Raw genomic sequence first — 15,240 nt, 5'->3', positions numbered from 1 at the left:
AACTATCTTTGGGTAGCCTGGAAGAGGTAGGCCTCGTGCGGTAAAACATTTGTTTTGGCGTAAAAGAAAGAGGTAACCTTGAAACTCTGTTTTATACCTGGGGGCATGCAAACCTTTTGGAGTGCAAGCAAGGGGCAACTATTTATTTTTTTAAATTTTTAGGACCTCTAACCCTTTAAACTCGTAGGATTAGTCGTTACCGAACTTGCATAAAGAAAGGAAGAGGAGCAAAGCGTGGTGAGATGAAGCTCCATAAAAAATAGCGATCTCCAATGAGACACTCTTATCATATGACTGGTATAAACGAGCAGTTTTAGCATAAAGTTCATGCTCGTTAAAAAAAAATAAACGCAAGATCCAAGCAGTTTTAGCACATAGTTCATGCTCGTTAAAATATAAACATAAGTCTAAGCAGTGTTTTGGCGCATTCAAGCTCGTTAAAAAATGAACCTATTCCGGTAAATAACCATTGTGCATGTAACTTCATCTGCCATAAAAGCCTTGGTCGTGTTTGCACCGTCACCTCCACTTTTCATTTGGCCGATCGTTCACCTCCATATGATTGTTTACCCATTTTGAGGAACAACTGCGAAGAGTGATTTCACCTAGCCATCCTTGTGACACTGCCGTGATTGGAAAATTCCAACCTGTACCTGGAATCAGCTGCTAACCCTGTTTATCACTCGTTCCTCAAAAGACGAGTCTTCTTTAAGCTCTTTTCAACTGACTCGTAAAATGTGAAAAGATAGCCGAGTTTTGGCCTTCCAGCTCGTTAAAGTGACCGGAAGTGCTATCCCTCCTCTAGATTTTAATCTTTTTGGACCTGAGGGATTATTGCACAAAAAGATCGAGCGCTTGTTTTGTTCGGCTCGTTAAAACTATCGAAAACTCATCCCTTCTGTATTGTTTTATGCTTTTTCGGACTTAAGGGATTAGATGACGAAAAAGGAATTTTGGAGTTAACTTTATGTACCTTTTCAGACTCTCTAAAAATGAAAAGGACCGAGTTATCCTTGTCGTTAGACTCGTTAAAATCACTAAATAGCGACAAACTTGTCTTTAAACGAGAACGAGTTTCACTATCGCTAAGCTCGTTAAAACATAGCGATGGGCTTGCCCGAAGGGCAGGTTATAGAACAAGCATATGTTATCCTCCTCAAGCTTGACAAAAATAAAGGGGTACTGGTCAGCAATGACTGGGGAAAAATTGGGAAAAATCAAGAAAACTTTGATGGTAGCAGGTCGCTCTTGAACATGACACTTTTCCTCCGTACCACAATCGGGTTGGGTTGTTTCATTCACCGGTCACATCACCATGGTATCGCCATACCATCCATACTTGGGGTAATGCTACCAATCCATCACATCAGTGTCGCCATATGTTCAAGATAAGTCGTTCAGAGAGAGTCAACCGGGTCCCATCCACTGCCATACATTATCCTTCATCCATTCATGACCGCCACCCTGAATCATATGTCACAGATCGTTTTCACCTCCATTAAAATCATTAGCTCCGTTCCGTGTCACTGATGTGGGATACATTAAGGCCCTCCTTTGACGGATCACTTCTTATCGACATCAGCTCATTATCCAAGAAGTTGATCTAGGAACAACCCCTTCAGTACTTTGAAGCTTGCATGCCTCAATGGCAAGTTTCTCACTTCCGGCGACAGGTATACATCAATGACCTTCGACCAGAAGATTTTGCGTGGTGTTCGACGCCAAGTCCTTTATTCACACCACATGAATTGTACTGCAGTACCTTGAGGGTCATTATCATTATCGGTGATTCCTCTCGCGCTTGTTAACGGTTTACATCATTGACCGGTAATCAAGCGATGTCTTTCCATGTTCGACTTCAGCGCAATTCTCACATGGATCGACTTGTACTTAGAGTGAAGATCGAACGAGTTTGAAGACCCCGGATATAGTTTCATCCATCCGGGCTGTGATATATATTCAGGAAAAATAAAGACATTTGATATGTACATCATTGCAGCAGATGATCATCCTACTCAAAGGATGATAATTTCACCAAAATTATCAGTCTACCATCAGACGATCGTCTGTTCTATGTACAAAAATGAATTTATAAAGCTGAGCATGGGAATGCCCGCCTCAGCTAGATCATGAAAGCAGTATGAATCATAATGTATTGTATTGTATTTTATTACAGGTCTCCTCCCAACAAATGGATGAACTTCGGACTCTCCTGGATAAAGCATTTCACCCGATAAACGGCCTCATACTTTAGGGGGCAACTGTTATAGACATTTTTGTGCCTTGCAGCCTCAAGCATGAAATGTCCATAATCTAAGGGATCCAAAGTCCCTAAACATGTTGTTCCTACCCCTAGAGGAACAAGGCGAACCAACCACAGCAATTCACAGAAGTTCTCCACCTGAAAACACTCAAAAACAAGCCAATTCTGGATCATGTCAACTGCTCCACTGAGCATCTGCGCTGAATGTCAAATGCTCCACTGTCTACCTGCGTTGAATGTCAACTGCAACAAAGGCTACCTGCACTGAGCGAGTTTGGACAAGTGGCAGGTTCATTCCTCAATGTGTCAATGCCCAGGAAGCTTCCAAAATGACACTTGCATCAAGGAATTCGACTGGTGATGAGTAAGAGGTTCCAAATCTCCAAGTGGAAGCAAGAACCTCCAAGTGGACTCAAGAACTGAGAGAGGGAGAGGACACTAGTCAGATCTCAAGCTGACTCATCCTCTCTCCAAAATAACTATATATAGATCTCTCCTCCATGAGATCTAGAGGCTGGAATTTTGTTATTGCAAAGAATTGCTGTTGGTTTGAGATTGGATCATTGGGTGCTTAATGCTTTGAAGGGAGCTGAAGAAGTAATTCCATTCTGCTGGGAAGGAGATGCTGGATTGGAGCCCTATGGGTTGTATCTCTTCCTGAACCTTGTTATCAATCAATAAAGCTATCTTGGTTCTTTCCTATATGCTGGTGTATTTTGTATGATTTGCATTAGTATATTTGATTTACTTCTAATCCTGAATCATTTATGAATATGTATATTTGCCTTTGTGGTGTGTTCTTCTCTTGTCGCAAGTAGCTGTTCTCTTGTCACAGGTAGTTGTTCTCTTGTGATCTCGTGGGAATCAAGTAGTTGTTCTCTTGAGCAAGCGAGGAGGCAAGTAGCTGTGGACACCCAAAGAGAAGAGGATCTAGATCGAGGGACAATCGGAAGACAACGGTAAGTCTACCAATCTCCCCTCTTTCACATTTCATAAAGGAAGAAACCGAAGTAGCTGTATCTGTTTGTTGCTAAGGCACTGTCACACCTTAGGTGGATAGGATCGTCCTGTATAGGCATTTTTCCCCACAACAAATTGGCGACTCCGCTGGGGAGATTTGTTTTAGTCATTTTGTTTGTGTTTACATCATTGTTTGCTTCATAGACTCAACAGCAACAATCGAACTGCTTCGCAAAGTAGACTGTTGCTGCCTTGATCCTTCACTGGGTTTTTGTCTATGATCTGAACAATGGACTCACAAATGACTTGATGATCCTTTGTGATAGTCTTTAGTACCCTCTCAAAGCATCCCTCTGTTTATACCTTGCTTGTGTTTCTGATTTGGCCTGAAACAGTTGATTTTTGAGCATTTTATGACCCGGAAACCAAGAGAAACGAGAGTTTCTCTTTCAGCGCAGACACTGTGAAGGCAGTCTGCATTTCAACGCAGGTCCCGTGAAGGCTACCTGCGCTGAATGTCAACTCCACAGTGTTAGACTTGCGCTGAACCAGTTTAGCCTTGTGCAGCTGGGGTTCTTTGCTGTCTTTTGCCCTATTTTGATCTTTGTTTTTGCAGCCTTTAACCAGCATAGGTACCAGTCTGATAACCCCTTTTATTTGCTCGAATTCCGCCTCATTTTGTACAAAAAGACTGTAAGTGTTTTTATGTGTTTGTGGCGTCATTTACAGTTTTCCTTTGCATTAGCGAAATAATCATCCTGTAGCCCTTGATTCAGATCTGATTGATTGTGATCTTAGGAGAGAGTTCATTGGTTGTTTACAGTTGATTATAGATTTGCTTTTGCTTATTGGTTTGAGTTTGTCACTTTTAAGTGTCGAAACAAGTATTATTTTCAAAAATCGCAAAGTGATTGTAATCTCTTCTACCCTTGTTGATTTTGGAAAAAGTAAACTTGTTTGTATCTGTCATTTAAAAGCAAATTCAAAGTTGTACAAAAAGCTTTCTTTGTAGGCATATATACTAAGAAAGCGGAAAACAAACACCTGCATTGTGCATTTGCATTTTGATAAGTTTGCATGATTGATTTAGGAAGAGTGCATTAGAGTGTGTTGATTGCTCTTTGAGAAAAGATAGTCGCTTTCTTTTCCCTTAGTAGCTAGGATTTTCAAAGTTGAAAATATTATAAAGCTTGATTATCATCTTAGACTGCATTTAGGAATTGTACCATACATCTCGTGGTGATCCTGAAAGACAAACTTTAAAAAGATCAACTTAAAATAAACTGAATGAACCTAACAACGCTTTGCAACATAACGCACAACATAGAGGTCTAGGCTAGAGACGTGTTCCGGCGTCGTTAAGCCTAGTGACTGTCGATCTCGTGGAAGGTGGGTGATTCCTCCTGAGGGACGATAGCGCTAGTACGGATTGTGCTCCCACGTACCGTCGCGTATATATTGGGAGACCCCTATAGGCATATATCCTTTATCCTTAGGAAGCCGTGTCGGCCACCCTACTGATCGCAATGCAGTGAACACAGCATTCACGAAGATCGACCGCCCGTACCGTAAAAAGTATTCTGCGGTTTTGCGAAAAGTTTGGCACACCCTCTGCCTAGATCTCCAGAGCAGTTTCTTTTGGCCTTTTTCAGACTCTATAACAGAAAAAGTCCATCCGAGCATTTGTCACTTCGGGCTCGTTAAAACATCGAAGGAGACTAAAGTCATCTTTAGCTTTTTCTCAACTCTTTAAAAGTGAAAAAGCAAGTTGTGTCTAAAGCGTCATTAACAATTTATTTTAAACGGAACAATCACCCATTATTCCCGCGTTGGTCTTTAGGTTGAAAAGATGGAGCACACCAACCAAGGAGTTCCCCTTGGTGGAAATCCTAGTCCCTTCTCCTCTTGGGGAGATGTTGGTGCACCCCACATGGCCACATTGTCGCTTCCAGGACTGACAATTGGCCTACCAGTCTGGCTCTTTTCAACCAATGTCGTTCAGAATACCACAATTCCTGAACAGTCGAGTCAACAGTTAGATCAGACGAGAGTTGCCCACCAGCGTTCCACTTCATCTTCCTCTCCTCCTTCCTCTTCGCTTGACGAAACTGGTCGAACAAAGAACCGGGTTCCTAAGGAGCAGAAGGAGAAGAAGAAGAAAGAAAAGAAGCAGAAAGAGCCTAAGGCGACTGGGGGCAAACAAGTGTCATCTAACAAAAATCCACACACAGCACTCGTAAGGCCTAAATCGCCATGCGTCATATGCAAGGGAGACCACTTCCATAGAGATTGTCCCTGTATCCCCCGGATACTAAGAGACTGGTCCCCCCGTTTGCACAATTCAGTAGCATCGACCTCTGATAGCCATGTCGACTGCTCACCGTCAACTAGTGGGAGTGAAGCCCCAGGATAGAGCGGGAAAGCTAAATTTCCCTGCAGACTGTGTGAAGGCGATCACGCCATCCACCGTTGTCCCTTCTTAGACGAGGCAAAAAGAGTTCTGGAAGATCGCCCGATATTACGAGCGCATCTTCCTCCTGGATGTCAAAGACTCCTGCCAAGTCCCTCGCTAGTTGAGAATCCGGCTGACCCGTCCAGGTGGTCAGCCGAAGCACCTGTCATTGAAGATGAACCGTCTGAATCCATACCTGACGAAAGTCAAAAGGTTGAAACGGCAGTTGACCCGGTTTTGCCTTCAGAGGCTCTATCTTCGAATGACACCATCACAGAGGAGAATAAAGACGACACCGTCCAAGTTGTCTTCATCAGCACTGACTCTGATGATCAAGGGGGCAATGCCACCATTCCTTTATCGCAGGAAGGAAGTTCATCAGAGCGATATCCGGTCGTTTACTCGGTCCCACCACCAAGCAACCTAGTTGTGTCCTTTGAGGAGGCAAGTAGCTGTGGACACCCAAAGAGAAGAGGATCTAGATCGAGGGACAACCGGAAGACAACGGTAAGTCTACCAATCTCCCCTCTTTCACATTTCATAAAGGAAGAAACCGAAGTAGCTGTATCTGTTTGTTGCTAAGGCACTGTCACACCTTAGGTGGATAGGATCGTCCTGTATAGGCATTTTTCCCCACAACACACCCTGCCAAGCAAACCTGCTTCAGGAGAACTCACATTGAATCCTTGTACTGTAATTCTCTACTTAAAAGCACAATAAAACAAGGCTACCACTGAAATCTGGACTGGAGATGTAGCCCTAGAGAATAGGGTGAACTACTTATTAAAATTTCTTGTGTCTTTGTGTTTGCTTACTGTATTTCTCTATTGTCTTTCCATTTTATTGTCTGTGTATTGGCAATCTGATTGATCCGTTGCTTTAATAACACAGAACACACACCCGCACATGAGTCTGTAATACCTTTATTCAATAAATCTTTAACTGATGTCACTCATATGGTGAATAAGATCACCTACCCTTGTATTTACCTCAGTCTATGGCTCTATTGCTAGGTTATGTTTCAACTGAATCCAATGGGAGAAACTTGATCAGATTTCTAGCTCGTGGAGGGTTTTTACACATTTATTGTTTCCAATCTACCCAAAGCATCATATATAGAAGAAAGATAGGAAGTTTACCTAGTAACATCCCTTCAAGTTGATTCTTTTGGTGACCTAGTTTAAGGGGAGTCAATAGTTGAGAGTATAAGTAGCAAAGACAAGTGAAGGGTAAGGTAGAATGATATGAACCAGCCACCATATTTTTATGTCTTTTCCTATCCAGAAGCCACAGAATCGACCATTTTGATTTTATCAAATCAACTAGTTCCCCCTAGTTCATTGAATACTAAAGCTATGGAGTTGTTTTGCATCAAGAAATTATACTCAGTACATAGTCTTGTTTATCAATGACTCTGTTATTCTAATTCAGTGCACACTACTTTTAGGAGTTTGATGATTGTGCTTTGAAGATTGCACGCTTTATGTATGAATTCTTATAAAAATTATGCATTAATCCATCTAATAAAAACAAAAATATCCATACCTATGTGCTTATTAAAACCTCACGGAACCTCAAAGATCCATGCTTTGCAGATGTCCAACCTATAGAGATGGATCCACATGTATGGTTTGGTAGCATATAGTAATAGAAATTGATGTCATTCTAGTGGGCTTCTTCTTGGTTACTCAAATATGAAATATATAAAGTTGCTTTACTGTTAAGAAATTATATATCTCTATGAAGCAATTATTCATTAAATAATCTTGTTCCTCACTTATATTTGTACTTTTAAGTTGGTGTTATGGTATTGCTCTGAGAATGAGTTTGTTGATTGTCCTTTGAAATTTGCAAGAAATCCATTTTCAAGTTCAAAACTCGAGAATACAAATATGGTTCTTATCTTTCTTAGGATATATATTTCTTACACTTAGATGAAAAAGGAAGTCACGCTCAAATTGACATCCTATTGTATTTGATCCCTAATTTTGCTACTGTTGTGCACACGTGCATTCAATGTTGTTGTATGATTCTATTTTCTCTATGGATAAAAGTTATTTTGTCTATGATTCTATTTTGTCTATCCCTCTGTAGTACCAAAATCTTAGAGTTCCATCCTCAAAATTCTAAAATCCCCTCGAACCCTAAATACCAACACAAAATTCTCTAACCTAGCACAAAATTCTCTAACCTAGGTGAGGCCGACAGAGCCCCGCTGACAGTAAACTTCTCAACGAAGAACAAATAGGAAAAAGTAGGAGGGAACACCTGCAAGTTCAACAAGATTGAGCCGTAAGTAAAAAACCAGCGAGATCAGAGTCATTTTTATGGCCTGTGTTATGAAAAAACCCAAAGCTTCTCAGTGTTATGAAAGGAATGCGGAGTGTGGTTTGATAATAAAACGACTGATCTCCCAGGCATCCAAACAGACGATCCAAGCCATCCACGTAGAACATTGAACCCAGCGGATGAAAAGGAAAACAACAACACATCTACTTGCATATATACGCCTATGCAAAATATTAGGAATTGTTAAATGGATGTCCTCACAAAATATATAGGCCTATGCAAAATATTAGGAATTGTTAAATGGATGTCCTCACAAAATATATAGGTTTAGGCAAAATATTAGGAAGGGTTAAATGGATGGAAATATTAGGAATGGTTAAATGGATTGTGATTTGTAATTAAGTTATGATAGATTATATTAAAAATCATTAATTAATATTAAAAATTATTAGTAAATTATTTTAATATCCATATCAGTTAATATTATAAATTATATTTTATATTAAAATTAATCAATAACTAATCATATTAAGGTATAAATAATGTATTTCAAATTTTCAATATTTAGTTATTTAATTATTATTATTTAAATATATTATTCAAAATATATTTATATATTAAATCCTAAATACTTATTTACATCATAAACCCACCCATGCTCCTACCAAGCTCTTGTGGCCAGGGAGGAGAACACCGTGACTGTAACCAAAACCAGCTCACGAGGAAGGGCCTTCAAATGAAATGAAAAATAATATGACCTATCTCATAGAACCACCTTTCCTCACTTTCAAGCAACAATAACCCGTAGCCCGTGTATATCTCTATGAGAGGTAAACAATTCGATCATTATAGTAGGATGAGCTATGACTGGTTCGGCCACATTAACTAGCAAGGGCAATCTAAGGTTTGCATCCACAAGATAAGCTTCACAGTATTTGTTACTTTGGGAGTCTTTTCCCCGAAAACGCTTGGGATAGTGGATTTCTAGGATCTTTTACTAGTACAATTGCACATTATTTTCTCATGAATGCGAATTAAGATAGGGTATAATAACAGTAACCTGTAAACTATATTTGATTATTGCTACTGCTCACTAGATTGATTTTCTGGATTGACTAAAGCAACTATTGCTTCAGATACTTATGCCTCTGCTACTATGCTGCTCTTTATACATCTGCTGCGGATGATCTATGTTTGCTCCCAGCTTGGGTTGACTTAGTGACTAGAATAGTTTTAGATTACAGTCTTCATGTCATAGGTCATGGGCGCATCTGCAACCCATATTTTGTTGTACAATTTTTCCTCCTTCAAAACCAGGAAAGCAGAGAAATGCGTGAAATTGTACATCTATGTTTGTATTTGTACATATTTAAAGTGAATTCTGTAATGCCTTAGTTGTGAGGGAAAGTGGCTGGAAGGTGGCGAGGCTGTGCCCCAGAAGATAAAGTTTAGATTCACAAACTGTATTAAAAAGTTCAAAGCCTTTACTGCAACATAGTCAAAATATCGTATTTCAGAAAAGCCTCAACTGCAACATCGTTATAGTATTTCAAAGCCTCCACTGCAACATTGTAAATATAGCATTTCAGAAAAGCCTAAACTGCAACAGCGTCGAAGTATTTCAAAGCCTCGAATGCAGCATTTTCAAAGTATTTTAGAGCCTCAACTACAAAGGTTTAGGGCCTCGTTAGAGTATTGCCATATCTTGAATGATTACGTATTTTTGAGCTTCCACTACAAGGTTTAGAGACTTATTTGAGTAGTGTTAAATTTGAATGACTACACTGTGAAATTGGATTTATTTATTTTTTAAATTTAAAAAGTAAATAATATTTTTATAGAATAATTTTAGATACAAATTTAAATTTGAATGAATTATTATATGTTTAATATTCATTACCTAAACCCTTATTTCTATGATTTAGATGAGGGATCATCGAGGATGGGAATCTATATGTCTACAAAAAATAATTAGTTCAATTTCAATTAGAAAATTTATTAATGTGACTAATTAGATAGAAGAAGGGAAGGTTATTCAATGTTGTATTTCATTGAGACTCAAGGTGTAACACGTTGAGGGCGAGCGTTAGGTGGGCGTTTGTATTGGAGTTTTGAAGGTCGGCCAAGTGTTGGACGAGCGACCTTCCACGCATATAAATGGAGTGAAGCGAGCGCTCATTTCATCATCGGATCTTTGTCGCTCTTCATCGCACAAGGGTAGTGCGCACTTGGAGAGGCGCAGATTTACCGCAGCTCGGTAGGATGAGCCCGCCGAGCTAGGCGAGGATCGTGTAGAAGTTTGGTGGTGCGCACGAGCGCCCACACCGATTATCGCACTTGGGTTTGGGTTGTGGCTTGGGCAAGGGTCGTGCACGGGTGCACCCGCCCGCCCAACGCCGAGTTTTGTGTGCTCTTGTATTATTGTATCATTGTATATTCGGTGGAGTTTTGGCAGACCACCGTGTGCTCTAGCACAGGCGGGCGCCCTCCTGTTTATTGAACACCGGTTGAGCGCGGCTCCCGGTCATGTAAAAATTCCACTTATATAATAAAAGATTGTTCTTTTATATTATTGTCGAGTTATATTATTATCTTTATATTGTTGATGGTTTCCGCACATTAATAATATGAATTCATGTTTATTATGAATTTTTGAAGGCGTAGCTCGCAAAGTTAATTAATGGTGAACAAGTTATTAACTTAGGCGGTGCCGCACCCGGTCAATTAAACGAAAAAAGAATTGGGGGCGTGACAGGTGGTATCAGAGCAGGTTCACGGGGTGTTGAAGCTGTTGTACGAAGTGAAGGTGAAATGGTGAAGCCTGATAGAGCAGGGTTGCTCATGACAGGTGAAGCTGATTCAGGGTTGAAGAAGCTTGATGAACAAGGAAGAGTTATGGAGAAATCATGGATAAACAGTCTGGGTTTCGTGGACTTGATGGTTCATGGCAAGAGCATTCAACCTCTAGTGGACACGGGGGCCACTCATAACTTCATGACGACACGGTTGGCAAAAGAGGTTGGACTGATGATCTTCCCATCGAATATGGAAGTCAAGGCAGTGAACTCTAGAGCTAAAGTGGCGAGTTTGGTACACGAAGTACCTGTGTAGATAAAAGACGGGAAGGGTCAGTTGGACTTCACGGTGATGGAGATGAAAGACTTTGATATGATACTCGGACAAGATTTCTTGAAGGGCAACAAGGCTATTGTTGTCCCCTTCTATGATGAGGTGGTGCTGGTTGGACAGTCACAAACTTGGACTTTGCCCACTCATAGGCAAAGAAGGGAAGTCAAGGTGCAGCATGTTTCGGCACTAAGTTTGGAGAAGGCTATGAAGGAGTCAGATATGGAGACATATGCAGTGATGTTCAAGGATGTCGAAGGTGATGGAGTGGGACGCCTGTTCCAGTTGAGATATCTGATGTGCTTACCAAGTATGCGGATTTGATGCCTGATGAGCTTCCGAAGAAACTTCCACCAAGGCGTGCAGTGGACCATAGCATTGAGCTTGAGCCAGGAAAGCAACCTGTGGCTAAAGCACCTTATTGGTTGTCAGGGCCTGAGTTGGAGGAATTGAAACGACAGTTAAAGGAGTTAACTGAGGCAGGTTTCATTAGACCTTCAAGGTCCCCTTATGGAGCTCCGGTATTGTTCCAGCGGAAGAAGGATTCGAATGAGCTACGGATGTGCTGTGATTACCGTGCATTGAACAAGCAGACGGTAAGGAACAGGTATCCTTTGCCATTGGCTGCTGATTGCTTTGACAAGCTTGTGAAAGCCCGAGTGTTTTCCAAGCTGGACTTGAGGCATGGGTATTATCAGGTGCGGATAGCTGAAGGAGACGAGAAGAAGACCGCAATAGTAACAAGGTATGGAAGCTTTGAGTTCCTTGTTATGTCATTCGGTTTGTGCAATGCTCCTGCTATGTTTTTCACTTTGTTGAACGATGTTCTACGACCATACTTGGATTCGTTCATAGTAGTGTACTTGGACGATATAGTGGTGTTCAGTGACAACATGGAGGATCATAAGAAGCACTTGGCGATGGTGTTTGAGGCACTGAGGGCGAATCAGTTGTTCTTGAAAAAGTCTAAGTGTGTGTTTGCTCAGAGCGAGATTCCGTTCCTTGGGCATATTGTTGGTCAAGGGTACATACGGATGGAGCCAAGCAGGGTGAAGGCGATCGAGGACTGGGTTGAACCGAAGAATGTCCATGAGATGAGGGTGTTTTTGGGCATGACCAACTACCAACGGAAGTTTGTAGAGGGGTACTCCAAGGTGACATCGGCACTGACAGACTTATTGAAGAAAGACAAGAGGTGGAGTTGGACGAACAAATGTCAAGAGGCATTTGATGACTTGAAGAAGAGGATGGTTACAACACCGATACTGAAGTTGCCTGACTTCGAGAGACCGTTTGAGGTGCACACTGATGCTTCGGATTTTGCCATAGGAGGGGTTCTTATGTAGGATGGGCATCCGGTGGCGTATGAGAGTCGGAAGTTGCAGGATAGAGAACGAAGGTATCTGGTTCATGAGAAGGAGATGACTGCCATCATCCATTGTCTTCATGTGTGGAGGCATTACCTAATTGGGAAGCCGTTTGTTGTCAAGACGGACAACGTTGCAGCAAGTTATTTTGCATCACAACCGAAGCTTTCTGCAAAGCAAGCTCGTTGGCAGGACTTCTTGGCAGAATTCGACATGACTATCGAGTATAGACCGGGAAGGCACAATGCGGTAGCAGATGCCCTTAGTAGGAAGGGACAACTTGTAGCATTGGAAGGAGAAGACCGGGCAGCAAGGAGTAGGAGTCGGGTTCAGATGTCAGAAGAGATGCAGAATAAGATCAAGGGAAGTGTTGAAACCGATACTTTGGCGAAGAATATAGTGAAGCTGAAAAAGGAAGGGAAGACACGAAAGTTCTTTCTACAAGATGGGTTCTTGTTCTTTGGAAACCAACTCTATGTTCCAAAGTCATCTGGGCTCAGGAGGCACCTTTTGAAGGAGTGCCACGATTCTCCGTGGGCTGGCCACCCAGGGTAGCGTCGTTCTTTGGCATTGTTGGAGAGAGGATTCTTTTGGGAGAAGATGAGGGAGGATGTAGAGGAGTATGTACATGCATGCATCATTTGTCAGCAGGACAAATCGGAGACTCAGAGGCAAGGAGGACTGTTGCAGCCTTTACTGATTCCAGAGAGGCCATGGATGAGTGTCTTGATGGACTTCATCACTCAGTTACCATAGGTTCAGGGGTATAATGGGATTATGGTCGTGGTTGATCGTTTTTCCAAGTATGTTGTCTTTGTTCCTACAAAGGTACCTTGTGGAGCCGAGCGGACTGCGGAGTTGTTCTTTAAGAACATAGTGAAGTATTGGGGGATGCCATTGAGCATTGTGTCGGATAGAGATCCGCGTTTTACAAGGAGATTTTGTACCACATTGTTCAAGCTAGTCGGGACGGAGTTGTTGATGAGTTTGAGTTACCATCCGTAGACAGATGGGCAGACCAAGAGGATCAACGCGTTGCTGGAGGACTACTTGCTACATTATGTGATGGCTGATCAGAAGAATTGGCCCGAACTCTTGGATATTGCTCAGTTTAGCTACAATATTCAAAAGAGTTTCACGACGGGGTATAGTCCATTTGAGTTGGTGAATGGACAGATGTCGGTTGCACCGCATACCGTAGTGACAGGAGGCTTCTTGAGAAGTCCTCATGCGAAGAGGTTCATGAAGGCTTGGGAGGAGACCTTGGAGTTAGTACGGTTACGCTTGCATGATGCTGCAAGGAGGATGAAAAAGTATGCTGATCGTGGGAGACGGGAGGCACACTTCAGTGTGGGAGATATGGTGTTTCTCAGGATTACCGGGGAGTAGTTTCAGCCAGCCAAGGGGACGATGAGAAAACTGACACGGAAGTATGAGGGACCATTCCGAGTGAAGAAGAGAGTGGGGGAAGTTGCTTACGAGTTGGAGCTTCCACGCCATATGCACATGAAGCACCCAGTTTTTCATGTGAGTCAGTTGAAGAGATGTAGACTTGATTCGGACCATCCAGAGAGAATTGAACCGACGAGAGGACCATCCGGGATTATGGACGGACCAGGACTAGAGTTGGAGAAGATTTTGAGTCTCAGAACTACAGGAGTTGGTTGCCACATGCGACGGGAATTTCTTTGCAGATGGAAGGATGCACTGGAGGAGGACAGCTGGGAAACGGAGGATTCACTTTGGAGATGGAAGAACAAGATCGAGAAGTACGACATGAAGTTGAGAAGAAGAGCAGGATTGTCGGGGGCGACAATGATTTCCAGTGGGGGAGGATGTAGCGCCTTGCGATTGTGCACGGGCGCGCGCTCCCTCTCCTCATGAAAATCGACTACGTAAAAGTGCGAAGGGTCCTTCATCATATGTGTGCGCAAGTGTTGAGAGGTTTTTGTTATATATATGGTGAGCGGACAGCGTGCGAGCCGACCATGGGCGCACCCACACATCGGGCGAGCCGACGTTGAGGGCGAGCGTTAGGTGGGCGTTTGTATTGGAGTTTTGAAGGTTGGCCAAGTGTTGGACGAGCGACCTTCCACGCATATAAATGGAGTGAAGCGAGCGTTCATTTCATCATCGGATCTTCGTCGCTCTTCATCGCACAAGGGTAGTGCGCACTTGGAGAGGCGCAAATTTACCGCAGCTCGGTAGGATGAGCCCGCCGAGCCGGGCGAGGACCGTGTAGAAGTTTGGTGGTGCGCACGGGCGCCCACACCAATTATCGCACTTGGGTTTGGGTTGTGGCTTGGGCAAGGGTCGTGCACGGGTGCGCCCGCCCGCCCAACGCCGAGTTTTGTGCGCTCTTGTATTATTGTATCATTGTATATTCGGTGGAGTTTTGGCAGACCGTCGTGCGCTCTAGCACGGGCGGGCACCCTCCTGTTTATTGAACGCCGGTTGAGCGCGGCTCCCGGTCATGTAAAAATTCCGCTTATATAATAAAAGATTGTTCTTTTATATTATTGTCGAGTTGTATTATTATCTTTATATTGTTGATGGTTTCCGCACATTAATAATATGAATTCATGTTTATTATGAATTGTTGAAGGCGTGGCTCGCAAAGTTAATTAACGGTGAACAAGTTATTAACTTAGGCGGTGTCGCACCCGCTCAATTAAACGAAAAAAGAATTGGGGGCATGACACAAGGTGTTGGGGACAACTCCCAATATCTTACCATGCCAAATGTCAGTGGTAAGTGGCAGCACACCTCCCATAATGGTTTAT

Source organism: Pinus tabuliformis, chromosome 5_1, assembly GCF_031772625.1.
Source record: "Pinus tabuliformis cultivar Carrire ecotype Pingquan chromosome 5_1, CPIR1, whole genome shotgun sequence".
NCBI classification, from domain to species: Eukaryota; Viridiplantae; Streptophyta; class Pinopsida; order Pinales; family Pinaceae; genus Pinus; species Pinus tabuliformis.
This window is presented reverse-complemented; position numbering follows the sequence as displayed.